Here is a 26,392-nt window from a genome sequence, read left to right on the forward strand (position 1 = left end):
GTTGGAAAAGAACTCGAATATAGTTTGGCAGCTATTTCCCTAACTACTGCAAATATTGATATGAAACTTATAGGAATAGGCAGGGAATTATGTGGCCTTTCAGATGACACCACGATTGCCAGAATTAGATAATTCTCAGACCTTTTATACTCGATTATATGAAGGATTCTCTACGCAGGATAAGGACCGGTATATTGCAGACAAAGCCAGAATTCAACAAAAATATCAGGCAATTGGACACGAACTTGCATTTCCTTTGCAAGATATTTCCCTAACTACTGCAAATATGGAGATGAAACTTATATGAATGGATAAGGAAACATGTGACCTTTCAGATGACACCAAGATTGCAAGGTTTAGATAATTCTCTGACCTTTTAGGCTCGATTATATAAAGCATTCTCTGCGTAGGATAAAGACCGGTATGGTGCAGACGAAGACGAAAAAGGCATATGGATATGAAACTTATATGATTGGATAGGGAAACATGTAACCTTTCAGATGACACCAAGATTGCCAGATTTAGATAATTCTCAGACCTTTTATGATCGATTATATGAAGCAGTTTCTGCGTGGGATATGGACCGGTATAGCGCAGACGAAGCCAGAATTCCGCAAAAAAGGAGGCAGTTGGAAAAGAACTCGCACTTCCTTTGGCAGCTATTTGCCAACTACCGCAAATATGGATAGGATATTAATATGAATGGATAGAGGAACATATTGCCTTTCAGATGACACCAAGATTGCCAGATTAGGATAATTGTCAGACCTTTTATGCTCGATTATATGAAGCATTCTCTACGCCGGGTAAGGACCGGTATGGTGCAGACGAAGCCAGAATTCCACAAAAATATCAGGCAATTGGACACGAACTAGCATTTCCTTTGGAAGATATTTCCCTAACTACTGCAAATATGGATATGAAACTTATACCAATGGGCAGGGAAACATGTAGCCTTTCGGTTGACACCAAGATTGCCAGGTTTAGATAATTCTCTGACCTTTTAGGCTCGATTATATAAAGCATTCTCTGCGCAGGATAAAGACCGGTATGGTGCAGACGAAGACGAAAAAGGCATATGGATATGAAACTTATATGAATGGATAAGGAAACATGTGACCTTTCAGTTGACACCAAGATTGCCAGATTTAGATAATTCTCTGACCTTTTAGGCTCGATTATATAAAGTATTCTCTGCGCAAGATAAAGACCGGTATGGTGCAGACGAAGCCAGAATTCCGCAAAAATATCAGGCAATTGGACACGAATTTGCAATTCCTTTTGACGATATTTCCCTAACTACTGCAAATATGGATATGAAACTTATATGAATGGATAGAGGAACAAATGGCCTTTCAGATGACACCAAGATTGCCAGATTTAGATAATTCTCAGACCTTTTATGCTCGATTATATGAAGCATTCTCTGCGTGGGATGAGGACCGGTATGTTGCAGACGAAGCCAGAATTCCGCAAAAAAAGGAGCCAGTTGGAAAAGAACTTGAATTTAGTTTGGCAGCTATTTCCCTAACTACTGCAAAGATGGATATGAAACTTGTATGAATGGGCAGGGAATTATGTGGCCTTTCAGATGACACCAAGATTGCCAGATTCAGATAATTCTCAGACCTTTTATGCTTGAATATATGAAGCAGTCTCTGCGTGGGATATGGACTGGTATAGCGCAGACGAAGCCAGAATTCCGCAAAAAAGGAGGCAGTTGGAAAAGAACTCCCACTTCCTTTGGCAGCTATTTGCCAACTACTGTAAAAATGGATAGGAAATTAATATGAATGGATAGAGGAACATATTGCCTTTCAGATGACACCAAGATTGCCAGATTTAGATAATTCTCTGACCTTTTAGGCTCGATTATATAAAGCATTCTTTGCGCAGGATAAAGACCGGATTGTTGCAGAAGAAACCAGAATTCCACAAAAATATCAGGCAATTGGACACGAATTTTCAATTCCTTTTGACGATATTTCCCTAACTACTGCAAAAAGGGATATGAAACTTATACAAATAGATAGGGGAACATGTGGCCTTTCAGATGAAACAAAGATTGCCAGATTTAGATAATTAGCAGACCTTTTATGCTCGAATATATGAAGCAATCCTTTTGCGGGAAAGGGACCGGTATAGCGCAGACAAAACAAGAATTCCGCAAAAATATCAGGCAATTGGACACGAACTTGCATTTCCTTCGGCAGCTATTTCCCTAACTACTGCAAATATGGATATGAAACTTATATGAATGGATAGGGAAACATATAACCTTTCAGATCACACCAAGATTACCAGATTTAGATAATTCTCAGACCTTTTATGCTCGAATATATGAAGCAGTCTCTGCGTGGGATATGGACCGGTATGGCGCAGACGAAGCCAGAATTCCGCAAAAAAGGAGGCAGTTGGAAAAGAACTCGCACCTCCTTTGGCAGCTATTTGCCAACTACTGCAAATATGGATAAGAAATTAATATGAATGGATAGAGGAACATATCGCCTTTCAGTTGACACCAAGATTGCCAGATTTAGATAATTCTCTGACTTTTTAGGCTTGATTATATAAAGCATTCTCTGCGCAGGATAAAGACCGGTATTGGTGCAGACGAAGCTAGAATTCCGCAAAAATATCAGGCAAGTGGACACGTTTTGCAATTCCTTTTGACGATATTTCCCTAACTACTGCAAATATGGATATGAAACTTATATGAATGGATAGAAAACTATGTGGCCTTTCAGATGACACCAAGATTGCCAGATTTAGATAATTCTCAGACCTTTTATGCTCGAATATAGGAAGCCTTTTCTGCGTGGGATAAGGACCAGTATAGCGCAGACGAAGCCAGAATTCCGCAAAAATATCAAACAGTCAGACAAGAATTTGCACTTCCTTTGGCAGATATTTCCCTAACTACTGCAAATATGGATATGAAACTTATATGAATGGATAGGGAAACATGTAACCTTTCAGATCACAACAAGATTGCCAGATTTAGATAATTCTCAGACCTTTTATGATCGATTATATGAAGCAGTCTCTGCGTGGGATATGGACCGGTATAGCGCAAAGGAAACCAGAATTCCGCCAAAAAAAAGGAGGCATTTGGAAAAGACCTCGAATATAGTTTGGCAGATATTTCCCTAAATACTACAAACATCGATACGAAATTTATATGAATGGATAGAGGAACAAATGGCCTTTCAGATGAGACCCAGATTGCCAGATTTAGATAATTCTCAGACCTTTTATGCTCGATTATATGAAGCATTCTCTGCGCAGGATAAAGACCGGTATGGTGCAGACGAAGACGAAAAAGGCATATGGATATGAAACTTATATGAATGGATAGGGAAACATGTAACCTTTCAGATGACACCAAGATTGCCAGATTTAGATAATTCTCTGACCTTTTATGCTCAATTATATGAAGCAGTATCTGCCAGGGATAGGGACCAGTATAGCGCAGACGAAGCCAGATTTCCGCAAAAATATCAAACAGTCAGACAAGAATTTGCACTTCCTTTGGCAGAGATTTCCCTAACTACTGCAAATATGGATATGAAACTTATATGAATGGATAGGGAAACATGTAACCTTTCAGATCACAACAAGATTGCCATATTTAGATAATTCTCAGACCTTTTATGATCGATTATATGAAGCAGTTTCTGCGTGGGATATTTACCGGTACAGCGCAGACGAAGCCAGAATTCGGCAAAAAAGGAGGCAGTTGGAAAAGAACTCACACTTCCTTTGGCAGCTATTTGCCAACTACCGCAAATATAGATAGGAATTTAATATGAATGGATAGAGGAACATATTGCCTTTCAGATGACACCAAGATTGCCAGATTTAGATAATTTTCTGACCTTTTAGGCTCGATTATATAAAGCATTCTCTGCGCAGGATAAAGACCGGTATGGTGCAGACGAAGCCAGAATTCCACAGAAATATCAGGCAATTGGACACGAACTAGCATTTAATTTGGAAGATATTTCCCTAACTACTGCAAATATAGATATAGACATTTTGTGCTTGATTATATGAAGCATTCTCTGCGCAGGATAAGGACAGGTATATTGCAGACGAAGCCAGAATTCCGCAAAAAAAAAGAGGCAGTTCGAAAAGACCTCGAACTTAGTTTGGCAGATATTTCCCTAACCACTGCAAATATGGATTAAAGTTATATGAATGGATAGAGGAACATATGGCCTTTCAGATGATGCCAAGATTGCCAGATAGAGATAATTCTCGGACGTTTTACGCTCGATTATATGAAGCATTATCTGGGCAGGATCAGGACCGGTATGGCGCACACGAAGCCAGAATTCCGCTAAAATATCAGGCAATTAAACACGAAGTTGCATTTTCCTTTGTAAGCTATTTCCCTAACTACTGCAAATATGGATATGAAACTTGTATGAATGGACAGGGAAATATGTGGACTTTCAGATGACACCAAAATTGCCAGATTTAGATAATTCTCAGACCTTTTATACTCGATTATAGGAAGCATTCTATGAGCAGGATAAGGACCGGTATAGCGTAGACGAAGCCAGAATTTTGCCAAAATATCACGCAATTAGACAAGAACTTGCAATTTCTTTGGCAGATATTTCCCTAACTACTGCAAATATGGATATGAAACTGATACAAATGGACAGGGAAACATGTGGCCTTTCAGATGACACCAAGATTGCCAGATTTAGATAATTCTCGGACCTTTTATGCTTGATTATATGAAGCAGTATCTGCGTGGAATAAGGACCAGTATACCGCAGACGAAGCCAGAATTCCACAAAAATATCAAACAGTCAGACAAGAACTTGCAATTTCTTTGGCAGATATTTCCCTAACTACTGCAAAAATGGATATGAAACTTATACAAATGGACAGTGAAACATGTGGCCTTTCAGATGACACCAAGATTGCCAGATTTAGATAACTCTCAGACCCTTTATGCTCGATTATATGAAGCATTCTCAGTGTGGGATGAGGACTGGTATATTGCAGACGAAGCCGGAATTCCGCAAAAAAAGGAGCCAGTTGGAAAAGAACTCGCACTTCCTTTGGTAGCTATTTGCCAACTACTGCAAAAATGGATAGGAAATTATAATGAATTGATAGAGGAACATATAGCCTCTCAGATGACACCAAGATTGCCAGATTTAGATAATTCTCAGACCTTTTATGATCGATTATATGAAGCAGTCTCTGCGTGGGATATGGACCGGTATAGCGCAGACGAAGCCAGAATTCCGCAAAAAAGGAGGCAGTTGGAAAAGAACTCGCACTTCCTTTGGCAGCTATTTGCCAACTACTGCAAATATGGAAAGGAAATTAACATGAATGGAGAGAGGAACATATCGCCTTTCAGATGACACCGAGATTGCCAGATTTAGATAATTCTCTGACCTTTTAGGCTCGATTATATAAAGCATTCTCTGCGCAGGATAAAGACCGGTATGGTGCAGACGAAGCCAGAATTCGGCTAAGATATCAATAAGTCAGGCAAAAACTTGTACTTCCTTTGGCAAATATTTCCCTAACTACTGCAAATATGGATATGAAACTTATATGAATGGATAAAGAACCATGTGGCCTTTCAGATGACACCAAGATTGCCAGATTTAGATAATTCTCAGAAATTTTATGATCGATTATATGAAGCATTCTCTGCGTGAAATAAGGACCAGTATAGCGCAGACGAAGCCAGAATTCCGCAAAAAAGGAGGCAGTTGGAAAAGAACTCGAATTTACTTTGGCAGCTATTTCCCGGACTATTGCAAATATGGATATGAAACTTTTATGAATGGGCAGGGAATTTTTGTGGCCTTTCAGATGACACCAAGATTGCCAGATTTAGATAATTCTTAGACTTTTTATGCTCGATTATATGAAGCATTCTCTGCGCAGGATGAGGACCGGTATAGCGTAGACGAAGCCAGAATTCCGCAAAAATATCAGGCAAGTGGACACGAATTTGCATTTCTTTTGGAAGATATTTCCCTAACTACTGCAAATATGGATATGAAACTTATATGAATGGACAGGGAAACATGTGGCCTTTCAGATGAGACGAAGGATGCCAGTTTTGGATAATTCTCAGACCTTTTATTACCTTTTATACAATTCCACAAAAATATCAGGCAATTAGACACGAACTTGCATTTTCCTTTGGCAGCTATTTCCCTACCTACTGCAAATATGCATATGGAACTTATATGAATGGACAGGGAAACATGTGCGCTTTCAGATCACACCAACATTGCCAGATTTAGATAATTCTCAGACCTTTTATGGTCGATTATATGAAACAGTATGTGCGTGGAAAAAGGACCAGTATAGCGCAGACGAAGCCAGAATTCCGCAAAAATATCAAACAGTCAGACAGGAACTTGCATTTCCTTTGGAAGATATTTCCCTAACTACTGCAAATATGGATATAAAACATATATTAATGGATAGGAAAACATGTAACCTTTCAGATCAAACCAAGATTGCCAGATTTAGATAATTCTCAGACCTTTTATGCTCGATTGTATGAAGCAGTCTCTGCGTGTGATGTGGACCAGTATAGCACAGACGAAGCCAGAATTCCGCAAAAAAAGGAGCCAGTTGGAAAAGAACTCGAATTTAGTTTGGCAGCTATTTCCCTAACTACTGCAAATATGGATATGAAACTTATATGAATGGGCAGGGAATTATGTGGCCTTTCAGATGACACCAAGATTGCCAGATTTGGATAATTCTCAGACCTTTTATGTTCGATTATATGAAGCCTTCTCTGCGCAGGATAAGGACCGGTATATTGCAGACGAAAGCAGAATTCCGCCAAAAAAGGAGGCAGTTGGAAAGGAAATCGCACTTCCTTTGGCAGCTATTTGCCAACTACTGCAAATATGGATAAGAAATTAATATGAATGGATAGAGGAACATATCGCCTTTCAGTTGACACCAAGATTGCCAGATTTAGATAATTCTCTGACTTTTTAGGCTTGATTATATAAAGCATTCTCTGCGCAGGATAAAGACCGGTATTGGTGCAGACGAAGCTAGAATTCCGCAAAAATATCAGGCAAGTGGACACGTTTTGCAATTCCTTTTGACAATATTTCCCTAACTACTGCAAATATGGATATGAAACTTATATGAATGGATAGAAAACTATGTGGCCTTTCAGATGACACCAAGATTGCCAGATTTAGATAATTCTCAGACCTTTTATGCTCGAATATAGGAAGCCTTTTCTGCGTTTATAAGGACCAGTATAGCGCAGACGAAGCCAGAATTCCGCAAAAATATCAAACAGTCAGACAGAATTTGCACTTCCTTTGGCAGATATTTCCCTAACTACTGCAAATATGGATATGAAACTTATATGAATGGATAGGGAAACATGTAACCTTTCAGATCACAACAAGATTGGCAGATTTAGATAATTCTCAGACCTTTTATGCTCGATTATTTGAAGCAGTTTCTGCGTGGGATATGGACCGGTATAGCGCAGACGAAGCCAGAATTCTGCAAAAAAAGGAGCCAGTTGGAAAAGAACTCGAATATAGTTTGGCAGATATTTCCCTAAATACTGCAAACATAGATACCAAACTTATATGAATGGATAGGGAAACATGTAGCCTTTCAGATGACACCAAGATTGCCATATTTAGATAATTTTCTGACCTTTTAGGCTCGATTATATAAAGCATTCTCTGCGCAGGATAAAGACCGGTATGGTGCAGACGAAGACGAAAAAGGCATATGGATATGAAACTTATATGAATGGATAGGGAAACATGTAACCTTTCAGATCACAACAAGATTGCCAGATTTAGATAATTCTCTGACCTTTTATGCTCAATTATATGAAGCAGTATCTGCCAGGGATAAGGACCAGTATAGCACAGACGAAGCCAGAATTCCGCAAAAAAATCAAACAGTCAGACAAGAATTTGCACTTCCTTTGGCAGAGATTTCCCTAACTACTGCAAATATGGATATGAAACTTATATGAATGGATAGGGAAACATGTAACCTTTCAGATCACAACAAGATTGCCATATTTAGATAATTCTCAGACCTTTTATGATCGATTATATGAAGCAGTTTCTGCGTGGGATATTTACCGGTACAGCGCAGACGAAGCCAGAATTCGGCAAAAAAGGAGGCAGTTGGAAAAGAACTCACACTTCCTTTGGCAGCTATTTGCCAACTACTGCAAATATAGATAGGAATTTAATATGAATGGATAGAGGAACATATCGCCTTTCAGATGACACCAAGATTGCCAGATTTAGATAATTTTCTGACCTTTTAGGCTCGATTATATAAAGCATTCTCTGCGCAGGATAAAGACCGGTATGGTGCAGACGAAGCCAGAATTCCACAGAAATATCAGGCAATTGGACACGAACTAGCATTTAATTTGGAAGATATTTCCCTAACTACTGCAAATATAGATATAAAACTTATATGAATGGATAGAGGAACAAATGGCCTTTCAGATGACACCAAGATTGCCAGATTTAGATAATTCTCAGACGTTTTATGATCGATTATATGAAGCATTCTCTGCGTGGGATAGGGACCAGTATATTGCAGACGAAGCCAGAATTCCGCAAAAAAAAGGAGAAAGTTGGAAAAGAACTCGAATTTAGTTTGGCAGCTATTTCCCTAACTACTGCAAATATGGATATGAAACTTATATGAATGGGCAGGGAATTATGTGTCCTTTCAGATGACATCAAGATTGCCAGACTTAGATAAATCTCAGACCCTTTATGCTCGATTATTTGAAGCATTCTCTGCCTGGGGTGAGGACCGGTATATTGCAGACAAAGCCAGAATTCCGCAAAAAAAAGGAGCCAGTTGGAAAATAACTCGAATTTAGTTTGGCAGATATTTCCCTAAATACTGCAAACATGGATACCAAACTTATATGAATGGATAGGGAAACATGTAGCCTTTCAGATCACACCCAGATTGCCAGATTTAGATAATTCTCAGACCTTTTATGCTCGATTATATGAAGCAGTATCTGCCTGGGATAAGGACCAGTATAGCACAGACGAAGCCAGAATTCCGCAAAAAAATCAAACAGTCAGACAAGAATTTGCACTTCCTTTGGCAGAGATTTCCCTAACTACTGAAAATATGGATATGAAACTTATATGAAGGGACAGGGAAACATGTGACCTTTCAGATCACACCAACATTGCCAGATTTAGATATTTCTCAGACATTTTGTGCTTGATTATATGAAGCATTCTCTGCGCAGGATAAGGACAGGTATATTGCAGACGAAGCCAGAATTCCGCAAAAAAAAAGAGGCAGTTCGAAAAGACCTCGAACTTAGTTTGGCAGATATTTCCCTAACTACTGCAAATATGGATATGAAAGTTATATGAATGGATAGAGGAACATATGGCCTTTCAGATGATGCCAAGATTGCCAGATATAGATAATTCTCAGACGTTTTACGCTCGATTATATGAAGCATTATCTGGGCAGGATCAGGACCGGTATGGCGCACACGAAGCCAGAATTCCGCAAAAATATCAGGCAATTAAACACGAACTTGCATTTTCCTTTGTAAGCTAGTTCCCTAACTACTGCAAATATGGATATGAAACTTATATGAATGGACAGGGAAGTATGTGGCCTTTCAGATGACACCAAAATTGCCAGATTTAGATAATTCTCAGACCTTTTATACTCGATTATAGGAAGCATTCTCTGAGCAGGATAAGGACCGGTATAGCGTAGACGAAGCCAGAATTCTGCAAAAATATCAGGCAATTAGACAAAAACTTGCATTTTCCTTTGGCAGCTATTTCCCTAACTACTGCAAATATGGATATGAAACTTACATGAGTGGACAGGGAAACATGTGCGCTTTCAGATCAAACCAACATTGCCAGATTTAGATAATTCTCAGACCTTTTATGGTCGATCATATGAAGCAGTATCTGCGTGGAATAAGGACCAGTATACCGCAGACGAAGCCAGAATTCCACAAAAATATCAAACAGTCAGACAAGAACTTGCAATTTCTTTGGCAGATATTTCCCTAACTACTGCAAAAATGGATATGAAACTTATACAAATGGACAGTGAAACATGTGGCCTTTCAGATGACACCAAGATTGCCAGATTTAGATAACTCTCAGACCCTTTATGCTCGATTATATGAAGCATTCTCAGTGTGGGATGAGGACTGGTATATTGCAGACGAAGCCGGAATTCCGCAAAAAAAGGAGCCAGTTGGAAAAGAACTCGCACTTCCTTTGGTAGCTATTTGCCAACTACTGCAAAAATGGATAGGAAATTAATATGAATTGATAGAGGAACATCTAGCCTCTCAGATGACACCAAGATTGCCAGATTTAGATAATTCTCAGACCTTTTATGATCGATTATATGAAGCAGTCTCTGCGTGGGATATGGACCGGTATAGCGCAGACGAAGCCAGAATTCCGCAAAAAAGGAGGCAGTTGGAAAAGAACTCGCACTTCCTTTGGCAGCTATTTGCCAACTACTGCAAATATGGAAAGGAAATTAACATGAATGGAGAGAGGAACATATCGCCTTTCAGATGACACCGAGATTGCCAGATTTAGATACTTCTCTGACCTTTTAGGCTCGATTATATAAAGCATTCTCTGCGCAGGATAAAGACCAGTATGGTGCAGACGAAGCCAGAATTCGGCTAAGATATCAATAAGTCAGGCAAAAACTTGTACTTCCTTTGGCAAATATTTCCCTAACTACTGCAAATATGGATATGAAACTTATATGAATGGATAAAGAACCATGTGGCCTTTCAGATGACACGAAGATTGCCAGATTTAGATAATTCTCAGAAATTTTATGATCGATTATATGAAGCATTCTCTGCGTGAAATAAGGACCAGTATAGCGCAGACGAAGCCAGAATTCCGCAAAAAAGGAGGCAGTTGGAAAAGAACTCGAATTTACTTTGGCAGCTATTTCCCGGACTATTGCAAATATGGATATGAAACTTTTATGAATGGGCAGGGAATTTTTGTGGCCTTTCAGATGACACCACGATTGCCAGATTTAGATAATTCTTAGACCTTTTATGCTCGAATATATGAATCATTCTCTGCGCAGGATGAGGACCGGTATAGCGCAGACGAAGCCAGAATTCCGGAAAATATCAGGCAAGTGGACACGAATTTGCATTTCTTTTGGAAGATATTTCCCTAACTACTGCAAATATGGATATGAAACTTATATGAATTGACAGGGAAACATGTGGCCTTTCAGATGAGACGAAGGATGCCAGTTTTGGATAATTCTCAGACCTTTTATTACCTTTTATACAATTCCACAAAAATATCAGGCAATTAGACACGAACTTGCATTTTCCTTTGGCAGCTATTTCCCTACCTACTGCAAATATGCATATGGAACTTATATGAATGGACAGGGAAACATGTGCGCTTTCAGATCTCACCAACATTGCCAGATTTAGATAATTCTCAGACCTTTTATGGTCGATTATATGAAACAGTATGTGCGTGGAAAAAGGACCAGTATAGCGCAGACGAAGCCAGAATTCCGCAAAAATATCAAACAGTCAGACAGGAACTTGCATTTCCTTTGGAAGATATTTCCCTAACTACTGCAAATATGGATATAAAACGTATATTAATGGATAGGAAAACATGTAACCTTTCAGATCAAACCAAGATTGCCAGATTTAGATAATTCTCAGACCTTTTATGCTCGATTGTATGAAGCAGTCTCTGCGTGTGATGTGGACCAGTATAGCACAGACGAAGCCAGAATTCCGCAAAAAAAGGAGCCAGTAGGAAAAGAACTCGAATTTAGTTTGGCAGCTATTTCCCTAACTACTGCAAATATGGATATGAAACTTATATGAATGGGCAGGGAATTATGTGGCCTTTCAGATGACACCAAGATTGCCAGATTTGGATAATTCTCAGACCTTTTATGTTCGATTATATGAAGCCTTCTCTGCGCAGGATAAGGACCGGTATATTGCAGACGAAAGCAGAATTCCGCCAAAAAAGGAGGCAGTTGGAAAGGAAATCGCACTTCCTTTGGCAGCTATTAACCAACTACTGCAAATATGGATAGGAAATTAATATGAATGGATAGAGGAACATATCGCCTTTCAGATGACACCAAGATTGCCAGATTTAGATAATTCTCTGACCTTTTAGGCTCGATTATATAAGGCATTCTCTGCGCAGGATAAAGACCGGTATGGTGCAGACGAAGCCAGAATTCTGCAAAAATATCAAGCAAACGGACACAAATTTGCAATTCCTTTTGACGATATTTCCCTAACTACTGCAAATATGGATATGAAACTTATATGAATGGGCAGGGAATTATGTGGCCTTTCAGATCACACCAAGATTGCCAGATTTGGATAATTCTCAGACCTTTTATGCTCGATTATATGAAGCCTTCTCTGCGCAGGATAAGGACCGGTATATTGCAGACGAAAGCAGAATTCCGCCAAAAAAGGAGGCAGTTCGAAAAGACCTCGAACTTCGTTTGGCAGATATTTCCCTAAATACTGCAAACATGGATACGAAACTTATATGAATGGATAGGGAAACATGTAGCCTTTCAGATCACACCAAGATTGCCAGATTTAGATAATTCTCAGACCTTTTATGCTCGATTATATGAAGCAGTATCTGCCTGGGATAAGGACCAGTATAGCGCAGACGAAGCCAGAATTCCGCAAAAATATCAAACAGTCAGACAAGAACTTGCACTTCCTTTGGCAGATATTTCCCTAACTACTGCAAATATGGATATGAAACTTATACCAATGGACAGGGAAACATGTGGCCTTTCGGTTGACACCAAGATTGCCAGGTTTAAATAATTCTCGGACATTTTATGCTCGATTATAGGAAGCCTTCTCTGCGCGGGATAAGGACCAGTATAGCGTAGACGAAGCCAGAATTCCGAAAAAATATCAAACAGTCAGACAAGAAATGTCACTTTGTTTGGCAGATATTTCCCTAACTACTGCAAATATGGATATAAAACTTATATGAAGGGATAGGGAAACATGTGACCTTTCAGATCACACCAACATTGCCAGATTTAGATAATTCTCAGACCTTTTATGCTCGATTATATGAAGCAGTCTCTGCGTGGAATTAGGACCAGTATAGTGCAGACGAAGCCAGAATTCCGCAAAAAAGGGAGGCAGTTGGAAAAGAACTCGAATTTAGTTTGGCAGCTATTTCCCTAACTACTTCAAATATGGATATGAAACATTTATGAATGGGCAGGGAAATATGTGGCCTTTCAGATGACACCAAGATTGCCAGATTTAGATAATTCTCAGACCTTTTATGCTCGATTATATGAAGCAGTCTCTGCGTGGGATATGGACCGGTATAGCGCAGACGAAGCCAGAATTCTGCAAAAAAGGAGGCAGTTGGAAAAGAACTCGCACTTCCTTTGGCAGCTATTAACCAACTACTGCAAATATGGATAGGAAATTAATATGAATGGATAGAGGAACATATCGCCTTTCAGATGACACCAAGATTGCCAGATTTAGATAATTCTCTGACCTTTTAGGCTCGATTATATAAGGCATTCTCTGCGCAGGATAAAGACCGGTATGGTGCAGACGAAGCCAGAATTCCGCAAAAATATCAAGCAAACGGACACAAATTTGCAATTCCTTTTGACGATATTTCCCTAACTACTGCAAATATGGATATGAAACTTATATGAAGGGACAGGGAAACATGTGGCCTTTCAGATGACACCAAGATTGCCAGATTTAGATAATTCTCAGACCTTTTATACTCGATTATAGGAAGCATTCTCTGAGCGGGATAAGGACCGGTATAGCGTAGAGAAAGCCATAAATCTGCAAAAATATCAGGCAATTAGACACGAACTTGCATTTTCCTTTGGCAGCTATTTCCCTAACTACTGCAAATATGGATATGGAACTTATATGAATGGACAGGGAAACATGTGCGCTTTCAGATCACACCAACATTGCCAGATTTAGATAATTCTCAGACCTTTTATGGTCGATTATATGAAACAGTATGTGCGTGGAAAAAGGACCAGTATAGCGCAGACGAAGCCAGAATTCCGCAAAAATATCAAACAGTCAGACAGGAACTTGCACTTCCTTTGGCACATATTTCCCTATCTACTGCAAATATGGATATGAAACTTATACAAATGGACAGTGAAACATGTGGCCTTTCCGATGACACCAAGGTTGCAAGGTTTAGATAATTCTCGGACCTTTTATGCTCGATTATAGGAAGCCTTCTCTGCGCGGGATAAGGACCAGTATAGCGTAGACGAAGCCAAAATTCCGCAAAAATATCAAACAGTCACACAAGAAATCGCACTTCCTTTGGCAGACATTTCCCTAACTACTTCAAATATGGATATGAAACTTATATGAAGGGACAGGGAAACATGTGACCTTTCAGATCACACCAACATTGCCAGATTTAGATAAATCTCAGACCTTTTATGCGCGATTATATGAAGCATTCTCTGCGTGGGATAAGGACCGGTATATTGCAGACGAAGCCAGAATTCCGCAAAAAAGGGAGGCAGTTGGAAAAGAACTCGAATTTAGTTTGGCAGCTATTTCCCTAACTACTGCAAATATGGATATGAAACATTTATGAATGGGCAGGGAAATATGTGGCCTTTCAGATGACAACAAGATTGCCAGATTTAGAAAATTGCAAGACCTTTTAGGCTCGATTATATGAAGCATTCTCTGCGCAGGATAAAGACCGGTATGGTGCAGACGAAGCCAGAATTTCGCAAAAATATCAGGCAATTGGACACGAATTTGCAATTCCTTTTGACGATATTTCCCTAACTACTCCAAATATGAATATGAAAATTATATGAATGGACAGGGAAACATGTGCGCTTTCAGATCACACCAACATTGCCAGATTTAGATAATTCTCAGACCTTTTATGCTCGATTATATGAAGCAGTATCTGCGTGGGATAAGGACCGGTATAGCGCAGACGAAGCCAGAATTCCGCAAAAATATCAAACAGTCAGACAAGAACTTGCACTTTCTTTGGCAGATATTTCCCTAACTACTGCAAATATGGATATGAAACTTATACAAATGGACAGGGAAACATGTGGCCTTTCAGATGACACCAAGATTGCCAGGTTTAGATAATTCTCGGACCTTTTATGCTCGATTATAGGAAGCATTCTCTGCGCGGGATAAGGACCAGTATATTGTAGACGAAGCCAGAATTCCGCAAAGATATTAATCAGTCAGACAAGAACTTGCACTTTCTTTTGCAGATATTTTCCTAACTTCTGCAAATATGGATATGAAACTTATATGAATACATATCGCCTTTCAGATCACACCAACATTGCCAGATCTAGATAATTCTCAGACCTTTTATGCTCGATTATATGAAGCAGTATCTGCGTGGGATAAGGACCGGTATAGCGCAGACGAAGCCAGAATTCCGCAAAAAAGGGAGGCAGTTGGAAAAGAACTTGCACTTCCTTTGGCAGCTATTTCCCTAACTACTGCAAATGTGGATATGAAACTTATATGAATGGATAGAGAACCATGTGGCCTTTCAGATGACACCAAGATTGGCATATTTAGATAATTCTCAGACCTTTTATGCTCGATTATATGATGCAGTATCTGCGTGGGATGAGGACCGGTATGGCGCAGACGAAGCAAGGATTCCGCAAAAAATCAGGCAATTGGACACGAACTTGCATTTCCTTTGGCAGCTATTTCCCTAACTGCTGCAAATATGGATATGAAACTTATACAAATAGATAGGGGAACATGTGGCCTTTCAGATGACAGCAAGATTGGAAGATTTAGATAAATCGGAGACCTTTTATGCTCGATTATATGAAGCAGTCCATGAGCAGGATAAGGACTGGTATAGCGCAGACGAAGCCAGAATTCCGCAAAAAAAGGAGGCAGTTGGAAAAGAACTCGAACTTAGTTTTTTTAGCTATTTCCCTAAATATTGAAAATATGGATATGAAACTTATATGAATGGGCAGGGAAACATCTAACCTTTCAGATGACACCAAGATTGCCAGATTTAGATAATTCTCAGACCTTTTATGCTCGATTATATGAAGCAGTCTCTGCGTGGGATATGGACCGGTATAGCGCAGACGAAGCCAGAATTCTGCAAAAAAGGAGGCAGTTGGAAAAGAACTCGCACTTCCTTTGGCAGCTATTTGCCAACTACTGCAAATATGGATAGGAAATTAATATGAATGGATAGAGGAACATATCGCCTTTCAGATGACACCAAGATTGCCAGATTTAGATAATTCTCTGACCTTTTAGGCTCGATTATATAAAACATTCTTTGCGCAGGATAAAGACCGGTATGGTGCAGACGAAGCCAGAATTCCGCCAAAAAAGGAGGCAGTTCGAAAACACCTCGAACTTAGTTTGGCAGATGTTTCCCTAAATACTGCAAACATCAATACGAAACTTATATGAATGGATAGAGGAACAAATGGCATTTTAGATGACGCCAAGATTGCCAGATTTAGATAATTCTCAGACCTTTCATGCTCGAATATATGAAGCAATCCTTGTGCGGGAAAAGGACCGGTATAGCGCAGACGAAGCAAGGATTCTGCAAAAATATCAGCCAATTGGACACGGACTTGCATTTCCTTTGGCAGCTATTTCCCTAACTACTGCAAATATGGATATGCAACTTATATGAATGGATAGGGAAACGTGTAACCTTTCAGATCACAACAAGATTGCCAGATTTAGATAATTCTCAGACCTTTTATGATTGATTATATGAAGCAGTTTCTGCGTGGGATATGGACCGGTATAACGCAGACGAAGCCAGAATTACGCAAAAAAAGGAGGCAGTTGGAAAAGAACTCGCACTTCCTTTGGCAGCTATTTGCCAACTAAAGCAAATATGGATAGGAAATTCATATGAATGAATAGAGGAACATATCGCCTTTCAGATGACACCAAGGTTGCCAGATTTAGATAATTCTCTGGCTTTTTAGGCTCGATTATATAAAGCATTCTCTACGCAGGATAAAGACCGGTATGGTGCAGACGAAGCCAGAATTCCGCAAAAATATCAGGCAAGTGGACACGAATTTGCATTTCCTTTTGACGATATTTCCCTAACTACTGCAAACATGGATATAAAACTTATATGAATGGATAGAGAACCATGTGGCCTTTCGGATGACACCAACATTGCCAGATTTAGATAATTCTCAGACCTTTTATGCTCGATTATATGAAGCCTTCTCTGAGCGGGATAAGGACCGGTATAGCGCAGACGAAGCCAGAATTCCGCAAAAAAGGAGGCAGTTGGAAAAGAACTCGCACTTCCTTTGGCAGCTATTTGCCAACTACCGCAAATATGGATAGGAAATTAATATGAATGGAAAGAGAAACAAATGGCCTTTCAGATGACACAAAGATTGCCAGATTTAGATAATTCTCTGACCTTTTAGGCTCGATTATATAAAGTATTCTCTGCGCAGGATAAAGACCGGTATGGTGCAGACGAAGCCAGAATTCTGCAAAAATATCAGGCAAGTGGACACGAATTTGCAATTCCTTTTGACGATATTTCCCTAACTACTGCAAATATGGATATCAAACTTATATGAATGGATAGACGAACATGTGGCCTTTCAGATGACACCAAGATTGCCAGATTTAGATAATTCTCAGACCTTTTATACTCGATTATAGGAAGCATTCTCTGCGCGGGATAAGGACCGGTATAGCGTAGACGAAGCCAGAATTCCGCAAAAATATCAGGCAAGTGGACACGAATTTGCATTTCTTTTTGACGATATTTCCCTAACTACTGCAAATATGGATATGAAACTTATATGAATGGACAGGGAAACATGTGGCCTTTCAGATGACACGAAGATTGCCAGATTTACATAATTCTCAGACCTTTTATACTCGATTATAGGAAGCATTCTCTGAGCGGGATAAGGACCGGTATAGCGTAGACGAAGCCAGAATTCCGCAAAGATATCAATCAGTCAGGCAAGAACTTGCACTTCCTTTGGCAGATATTTCCCTAACTACTGCAAATATGGATATGAAACTTATATGAATGGACAGGGAAACATGTAACCTTTCAGATCACACCAACATTGAGAGATTTAGATAATTCTCAGACCTTTTATGCTCGATTATATGAAGCAGTATCTGCGTGGAATAAGGACCAGTATAGCGCAGACGAAGCCAGAATTCCGCAAAAATATCAAACAGTCACACAAGAAATCGCACTTCTTTTGGCAGACATTTCCCTAACTACTGCAAATATGGATATGAAACTTATATGAAGGGACAGGGAAACATGTGGCCTTTCAGATCACACCAACATTGCCAGATTTAGATAATTCTCAGACCTTTTTATGCTCGATTATATGAAGCATTCTCTGCGTGGGATAAGGACCGGTATATTGCAGACGAAGCCAGAATTCCGCAAAAAAGGATGCAGTTGGAAAATAACTCGAACTTAGTTTGGCAGCTGTTTCCCTAACTACTACAAATATGGATACGAATCTTATACAAATAGATAGAGAAACATGTAGCCTTTCAGATGACTTCACGTTTGCCAGATTTAGATAATTCTCACACCTTTTATGCTCGATAATATGAAGCATTCTCTGTGCAGGATTAGGACCGGTATATCGCACACGAAGCCAGAATTCCGGAACAAAAAAGGAGGCCGTTGGAAAAGAACTCGCACATCCTTTGGCAGCTATTTCCATAACTACTGCAAATATGGATATGAAACTTATACAAATAGATAGAGGAACATGTGGCCTTTCAGATGACACCAAGACTGCCAGATTTAGATACTTCTCAGACGTTTTATGCTCGATTATATGAAGCATTCCCTGCGTGGGATTAGGACCAGTATAGGTCAGACGAAGCCAGAATTCCGCAAAAAAAAGAAGGCAGTTGGAAAAGAACTCGCACTTCCTTTGGCAGCTTTTTCCCTAACTACTCCAAATATGGATATGAAATTAATATGAATTGATAGAGGAACATATCGCCTTTCAGATGACACCAAGATTGCCAGATTTAGATAACTCTTAGACTTTTTATGCTCGATTATATGGAGCATTCTCTGCGCGGGATAAAGACCGGTATAGCGTAGACGAAGCCAGAATTCCGCAAAAATATCAGGCAAGTGGACACGAATTTGCATTTCTTTTGGAAGATATTTCCCTAACTACTGCAAATATGGATATAAAACTTATATGAATGGACAGGGAAACGTGTGCTTTCACATCACACCAACATTGCCAGATTTAGATAATTCTCAGACCTTTTATGCTCGATTATATGAAGCAGTATCTGCGTGGGATAAGGATTAGTGTAGCGCAGACGAAACCAGAATTCCGCAAAAATATCAAACAGTCAGACAAGAACTTGTACTTTCTTTGGCAGATATTTCCCTAACTACTGCAAATATGGATATGAAACTTATATGAATGGATAGGGAAACATGTAACCTTTCAGATCACACCAAGATTGCCAGATTTAGATAATTCTCAGACCTTTTATGATCGATTATATGAAGCAGTCTCTGCGCGGGATAAGGACCAGTATAGCGTAGACGAAGCCAGAATTCCGCAAAAAAGGAGAATTTGGAAAAGAACTCGCACTTCTGTTGGCAGCTATTTGCCAACTACCGCAAATATGGATAGGAAATTAATATGAATCGATAGAAGAACATATCGCCTTTCAGATGACACCAAGATTGCCAGATTTAGATAATTCTCAGACCTTTTATTGTCGATTATAGGAAGCCTTCTCTGAGCGGGATAAGGACCGGTATATTGCAGACGAAGCCAGAATTCTGCAAAGATATCAATCAGTCAGACAAGAAATCGCACTTCCTTTGGCAGATATTTCCCTAACTACTGCAAGTATGGATATGAAACTTATATGAATGGGCAGGGAATTATGTGGCCTTTTAGATGACACCAAGATTGCCACATTTAGATAATTCTCAGACCTTTTATGCTCGATTATATGAAGCATTCTCTGCGCAGGATAAGGACCGGTATATTGCAGACGAAGCCAGAATTCCGCAAAAAAAGGAGGCAGTTCGAAAAGACCTCGAACTTAGTTTGGCAGATATTTCCCTAACTACTGCAAACATGGATACGAAACTTATACAAATGGATAGAAGAACAAATGACTTTGAAGATGACACAAAGATTTTGCAGACCTTTTATGCTCGAATATATGAAGCAATCCTTGTGCAGGAAAAGGACCTGTATAGCGCAGACGAAGCAAGGATTCCGCAAAAATATCAGGCAATTAAACACGAACTTGCATTTCCTTTTGCAGCTATTTCCCTAACTACTTCAAATATGGATATGAAATTTGTATGAATGGATAGAGGAACATATAGCCTTTCATATGACACCAAGATTGCCAGATTTAGATAATTCTCAGACGTTTTATGCTTGATTATATGAAGCATTCTCTGCGCAGGATCAGGACCGGTATGGCGCAGACAAAGCAATAATTCCGCAAAAATATAAGGCAATTAGACACGAACTTGCATTTCCTTTGGAAGATATTTCCCTAACTACTGCAAATATGGATATGAAACTTAAATGAATGGATAGGGAAACATGGGCCTTTCAGATGACACCAAGAATGCAAGATGTAGGTAATTTGAAGACATTTAATGCTGGGAAATATGAAGCATTCTCTGGGCGAGAACAGCACCCGGCGCAGCGCAAAGTCAGAATTTCGCAAAACTATAAAGCGGTCAGAAATAATTCGCACTTCCTTTTGCAGATATATCCCTAACTACTGTAAATCTTGACATAAAACTTATATGAATCTATAGAGGAAGATGTGCCCTTTGAGGTGACACAAAGATTGCCAGATTTTGATTATTTTAAGGCCTTTTATGCTCTAATACATGAAGCAATGTCTGTGCGATTACAGGACCCGGTATACCGCAAAGTCAGAATTACGCAAAAATATAAGGGTAATGTATAGAACAACCCATGTACAGGGTATCTATATTCCCTTGCAAATGAACAGGAGTCCCTATAATGACAGTAATATACGGAGTGATGCATTTATTTACAATAACATTCTAACACACTGGAATCCCTGTAGTGAGGGTAATCTATGGAGTCACCATGTTGACAGTAAACTATGGAGTGATGCATTTATCTTCATTCTCATCTTTAAAAATTTGGGACCCCATAATGACGGTATTCTATGTAGTGATGCAGGTATCTTTATGAACATCCTGATAAATTTGTGACCCATATGACGTTAATTTTCAAAGTAATGTATGTATCTATACTTCCTCGCTTATAAAGTGGAGTTCATATAATAATGGTTATCTATGGAGTGATGCAGTTATTTTCATGAAAATGCTAATAAATTTGGGACCCCATGATAACGGTAATCTATAGAGTGATGCACTTATCTTCCTTCTCATCCTTATAAATTAGGGACACAATAATGACAGTAATCCTTCCAGCAATGTGTGTATCTATATTCCTTTGCTTGGGAACTGGAGTGCCTATAATGACTGTAATCCATGGAGTCTCGATAATGATGGTAGTCTATGGAGTGATGCAGGTATCTTCGTTCTCATCTTATAAATCCGGACCCCATATAATGACGGTAATCTACGGAGCAATGTATGTATCTATACTCCCTTGCTTATAGACTGGAGTACCTATAATGACGGTAATCTGTGGAGTCCCCATTTGGACGGTAACATATGGAGTGATGTATGTATCTACATTTACATTTACACTGGAGTCCCTATAATGACGGTAATCTGTGGAATCTCCATATTGACGATAATATATGGAGTGGTGTATATGTATCTACATTTACTTGACTATACACTGGAGTCCGTATAATGACGGTAATCTGTGGAATTTCCATATTGACGGTAATATATGGAGCGATGTATATGGATCTACTTTTACATGACTATAGTACACTGGAGTCCGTATAATGACGGCAATCTGTGGACTCCCCATATTGACGGTAATATATGGAGTGATGTATGTATTCTACATTCTCATGGTGATACAATGTTGTCCCCATAATGACGGTCATGTACAGGGTGTCCCAGAAAAAACTTAACCCTGAAGAAAGGGGTTAATGCCCACACCATGAGATATTACTATAATGTAAAAGGATCTCCGAAAAGTAGAAGCAGTATTATTTCTATTAAACGATACCTTGGTGGGTATCCCTCCTGTCATGCATGACTGAGCACCATAATGACGGCAAACTATGGAGTCCGTATATTGACGGTGATCTATGGAGTTATGTATGTATCTACATTCTCATGCTGGTACTCTGTTGTACCCATATTGACGGTAGTCTATTGACTGATGCACATATAATTTATGGACTAATTTATGTACGTACATTCCCATGCTGATACACTGATGTCCTCATATTGACGGCAATCTATGGAATTATGAAGGTATCTTCATACTGATAGTAATCTAATCTAGCTAATACACTAGAGATCATATAATAACGGTAATCTATGGAGTACAAATACTGACGATGATCTATGAGAGAGATGTATGTATATACATTCTCACGCTGACTTTTGTCCCCATATTGATGGTAATCTATAGAGTCTTGCAGGTATCTTCTGTCTCATCCTTATAAATTTCGGACCCCATAATACTTAAGTTAAGGGTAGGGCATCAAAAAGACACCGTATGTTTCTAACTCAATCGCAAAATTTCTAAGTACCTGCACAATTTGAGTCTTGGACTATTGACGAATTGATTTCTTGGAAAAATTTAGATTTGTTGAGCTTCAGTTATGTTGAAATTCTTAGGGGAATATATCAAAATGCAGTAAATGGGCCAGGGGGAAATATGTACAACTTTGTTTTTCAAGCTAGGGCTATAAAAGGACTCCATATCTGTAAAACTAAATCGCAAAATTTCCTAATACCCCCACAATTTGTGTATTGGACTACTGAGGAACTGATTTCTTGAAAACTTTAGATTTGTGGAGCTTCAGTTATGTTGGAATTCATAATGGAATACATCGTATTGCAGCAAATGAGAAAGGGAGAAATATGTACGATTTTTTTAAAGTTAAGGATAGGGCTATAAAGGACTCCATATCTGTCTAACTGAATCACCACATTTCAAAATACTTGTGCGATTTAAGTTTTAGATATTTAGATATTTTGGTAGCTGCAGTTATGTTGGAATTCTTAGGAAATGTCGCTATGCAGCAATTGAGATATGAAATCGTACATATGAAATATGTACGATTTTCTTTTTAAAGTGAAGGGTAGGACTACAAAAAGACTCAATATCTGTCTAACTAAATCGCCAAATTTCTAAATCCTGCACGATTCTAGTCTTGGACATTTGCAGAATTTCTGTCTTGAAAAATTTAGAGTTTTGGAGCTTTAGTTGTTGGAATTCATTGGGGAAAGCCTCGTAATGCACCAAATGTGGTATGGTCAAAATGATATGTGCAAAAAGTTGAGGGTAGGGCTTCAAAAAGACTCTATAGTAAATAGCTAAATTTCTAAATACCTGCACGATTTCAGTCTTGGACTATTCAGGAATTGATTTCTTGAATTTGTTAGAGTTTTCGAGCTTACGTTATATGTTGCAATTCAGACGAGAAAACATTAAAATAAAGAAAATGCGGTAGGGTCAAATATGTACGAATTTTAAAAGTTAAGGATAAGGCGACTCAATAAAAGTCTAACTTAATAGCCAGATTTCTAAATATCAGCACAGTTTGAGTCTTGGAATATTGAGGAATGGATTTCTTCAAAAATCTAGATTTTGGAGCTTTAGTTAGGTTGGAACTCAGACGGAAAAACATCGGAAAGAAAGGCATAAAACAGGCTTAAATATATACGAATTTCTAAAGTAAAGGCGGACGAAACAAAAGACTCAGTATCTGTCTAAATAAATAGCTAAATGTGTAAATAGCTGCACTATTTGAGTCTTGGACTAATCAGGTTGTGATTCCTTGATAAGGTTAGATTTTTGGAGCTTTACTTATGAATATTCAGACGGGAATACATCGGAATGCAGCGAATGCGTGAGGTTAAAATATGTACGCATTTCCAAAGTTAAAAGAAGGGCTAAGAAAATACTCAATACCAGTGTAACTAAACAGCCAAATTTCAAACTATCTCTATCTAAACTTGAGTCTTGGACTATTGAGGAATTGATTTCTTCAAAAGGTTTGATCCATGCACCTTTAGTTATGTTGGAATTCAGACTGGAATAAACATGGGTGTGCAGCAAATGAGATAGGTGAAATTTCAGAATTAAAGGGTCATATAGCAAAATGACAAAATATCGAAATACCTCAATCACCAAATTCAGAAATAACTGCAAGATTTGAAACCTGGACTACTTACGATTTTAGATCTTGAAATAGTTAGATGTAAGGAGCTTTAAATATGTGAAATTGAGAAGGATTTCAATGCAGCAAATAAGATGAGTGGAATATGTACAAAGTTGAGAATATAAGGGTAGAGCAGCAAAATGAATAAATACCTAAATAATTAAATGACCTAAAATTAAAAGTCCTAAATAATAGCACAATGGAACAAATTGAACCAAAAGAGGTGAACAACAAAAAAACAAGCAGTGGAATGTAAACTTTTTCCTACCTTCATTTCATTTTCCTGAAACTTTAAATACGTCAACGAATGGAGAACAAGTGCCATTTCAGTAGCTGTCAAGAACGCCATATTTGGACAATTTTCAAACCTTATACTGAAACATATGGAGCCATTTATGCACGGAAACACGAACGGTAAAGTAAAAAGTAGTGGGACAAAAAATCTTGCCTACCTTTGCTAATATTTCCCTATCTAGAACAGCAGGATAATGAAAATTTCTTCAATAGAGAGTGGAACTTATTCTCTGTCAGGCAGTACTAGAAAAGAGAATTGAGCAAAAGTTACAAGCAGTAGGACAAGGTTTGCCTTTTTCGCCAACATTTTCCTAACATGGACATGAAACGTGCTCTTTTACACGGTACTGGAATTGCCAGATTTAGACAATTTTTAGATATTCTTTGGTCGAACATATGGAGCTGTATTTGCGCGGGATGAGGATTGGTAATGTGAGGACAAATGCAGAAATTCACAAAAAACAGCAAGCAGTCTGAGAAAAATTCGTCCTCTTTCTCCCATATTTCCCTAAACACACCAAGTATGGATATGAAACGTATCAATTATTAGAACATGCGCCCTATCGGATAGTGGTAGGATTGCTAGATTTGGACAATCTTCACACCTGTTAAGTTCGAATACATAGAACCATCTTTGTGCGGGAAGAGGACTGCTAAAGTGTGGAGAAAGGGGAAAAGTCACGAATCTGGTAAGCAGTTACAGATCCCTTGCCTTCTTTTTTCGTGTATTTCCCAAATAACTAGAAAGATCTGATGAAGGAAGGTGTGCCCTTTCATATGTCGCCGAGACTGTTAAATTTGAAGCACTTTTAGACCTGTAATGCCCGGGTATAGAGAGCCATCTTTACTGGGGAAGATCGAGGACCGGTAAGATGTGGCAAAGGGAAATTGAACAAAACTAGCAAGAATCAGGACCCAATGCGCAAATATTGAGCCATGTGCGCAGGAAGAGGATCAGTAGAGTGAGCACAAAGGGACAATTGCACAAAAATAACAAGCAGTGAGACATGAACTCTTGGCTTATTCGATGGGTATTTCCCTAATAATAACAAATTTGGATCTGAAACTTCGACTAATGGACAGAGGAATATGTACTATTTCAGATGCCACCATGAATGCCACATTTGGACAAATTTCTGCACTTTTATCCTCGAATATAATGGAGCCATTCTCTGCTCAGGGAGAGGCAATGGTCCGGCCAGTGGACCCAAGGGTGGGGGGCATGCCCCTGCCACAAGTTTGTTCACTAAAAATACTTTGTAGGTGTGTGAGAAAGGGAGTAATGGGTATATCAGCACCAATACCCTAACAAAACAATACCAAGACATAAAAACAAGAATGTCACGACCGTCACGCTTCTGAAAGTTCTTCTTCCCCAAAGTCATGCTGAATAAGCTCGAAACTGTATTCAGTTTGGACCCCCCCACCGCCAAAGCTGGATTTGCTGCTGGGAAGACCAGTAATGTGTGAACAAAGGACAAATCGCAAAAACACAGGAAGCACTAGCTCAGCCAAGAACTCTTGCCTTGTTCAGCATATTATGAATATGAAACTTACGTCAATGAATAGAGGAACATGTGCCTTTTGATTGTCATCACGTCTACCACATTTCAAGCAATCGGAAAC

The 26,392-nt window shown here is 38.9% G+C and overlaps 1 long non-coding RNA gene across 1 annotated transcript in view; it reads right to left on the reverse strand.

Moving 5' to 3' along the window:
- LOC147799536 (uncharacterized) overlaps positions 1–26,392 on the reverse strand; it is a 243,924-nt gene that overhangs the window by 208,304 nt on the left and 9,228 nt on the right. The gene's annotated exons all lie outside the window — the stretch shown is intronic.

The sequence above is a fragment of the Acanthaster planci genome, linkage group LG03 (genome assembly GCF_054643075.1).
Source record: "Acanthaster planci isolate LZ-2023a linkage group LG03, COTS_SCS, whole genome shotgun sequence".
NCBI lineage: Eukaryota > Metazoa > Echinodermata > Asteroidea > Valvatida > Acanthasteridae > Acanthaster > Acanthaster planci.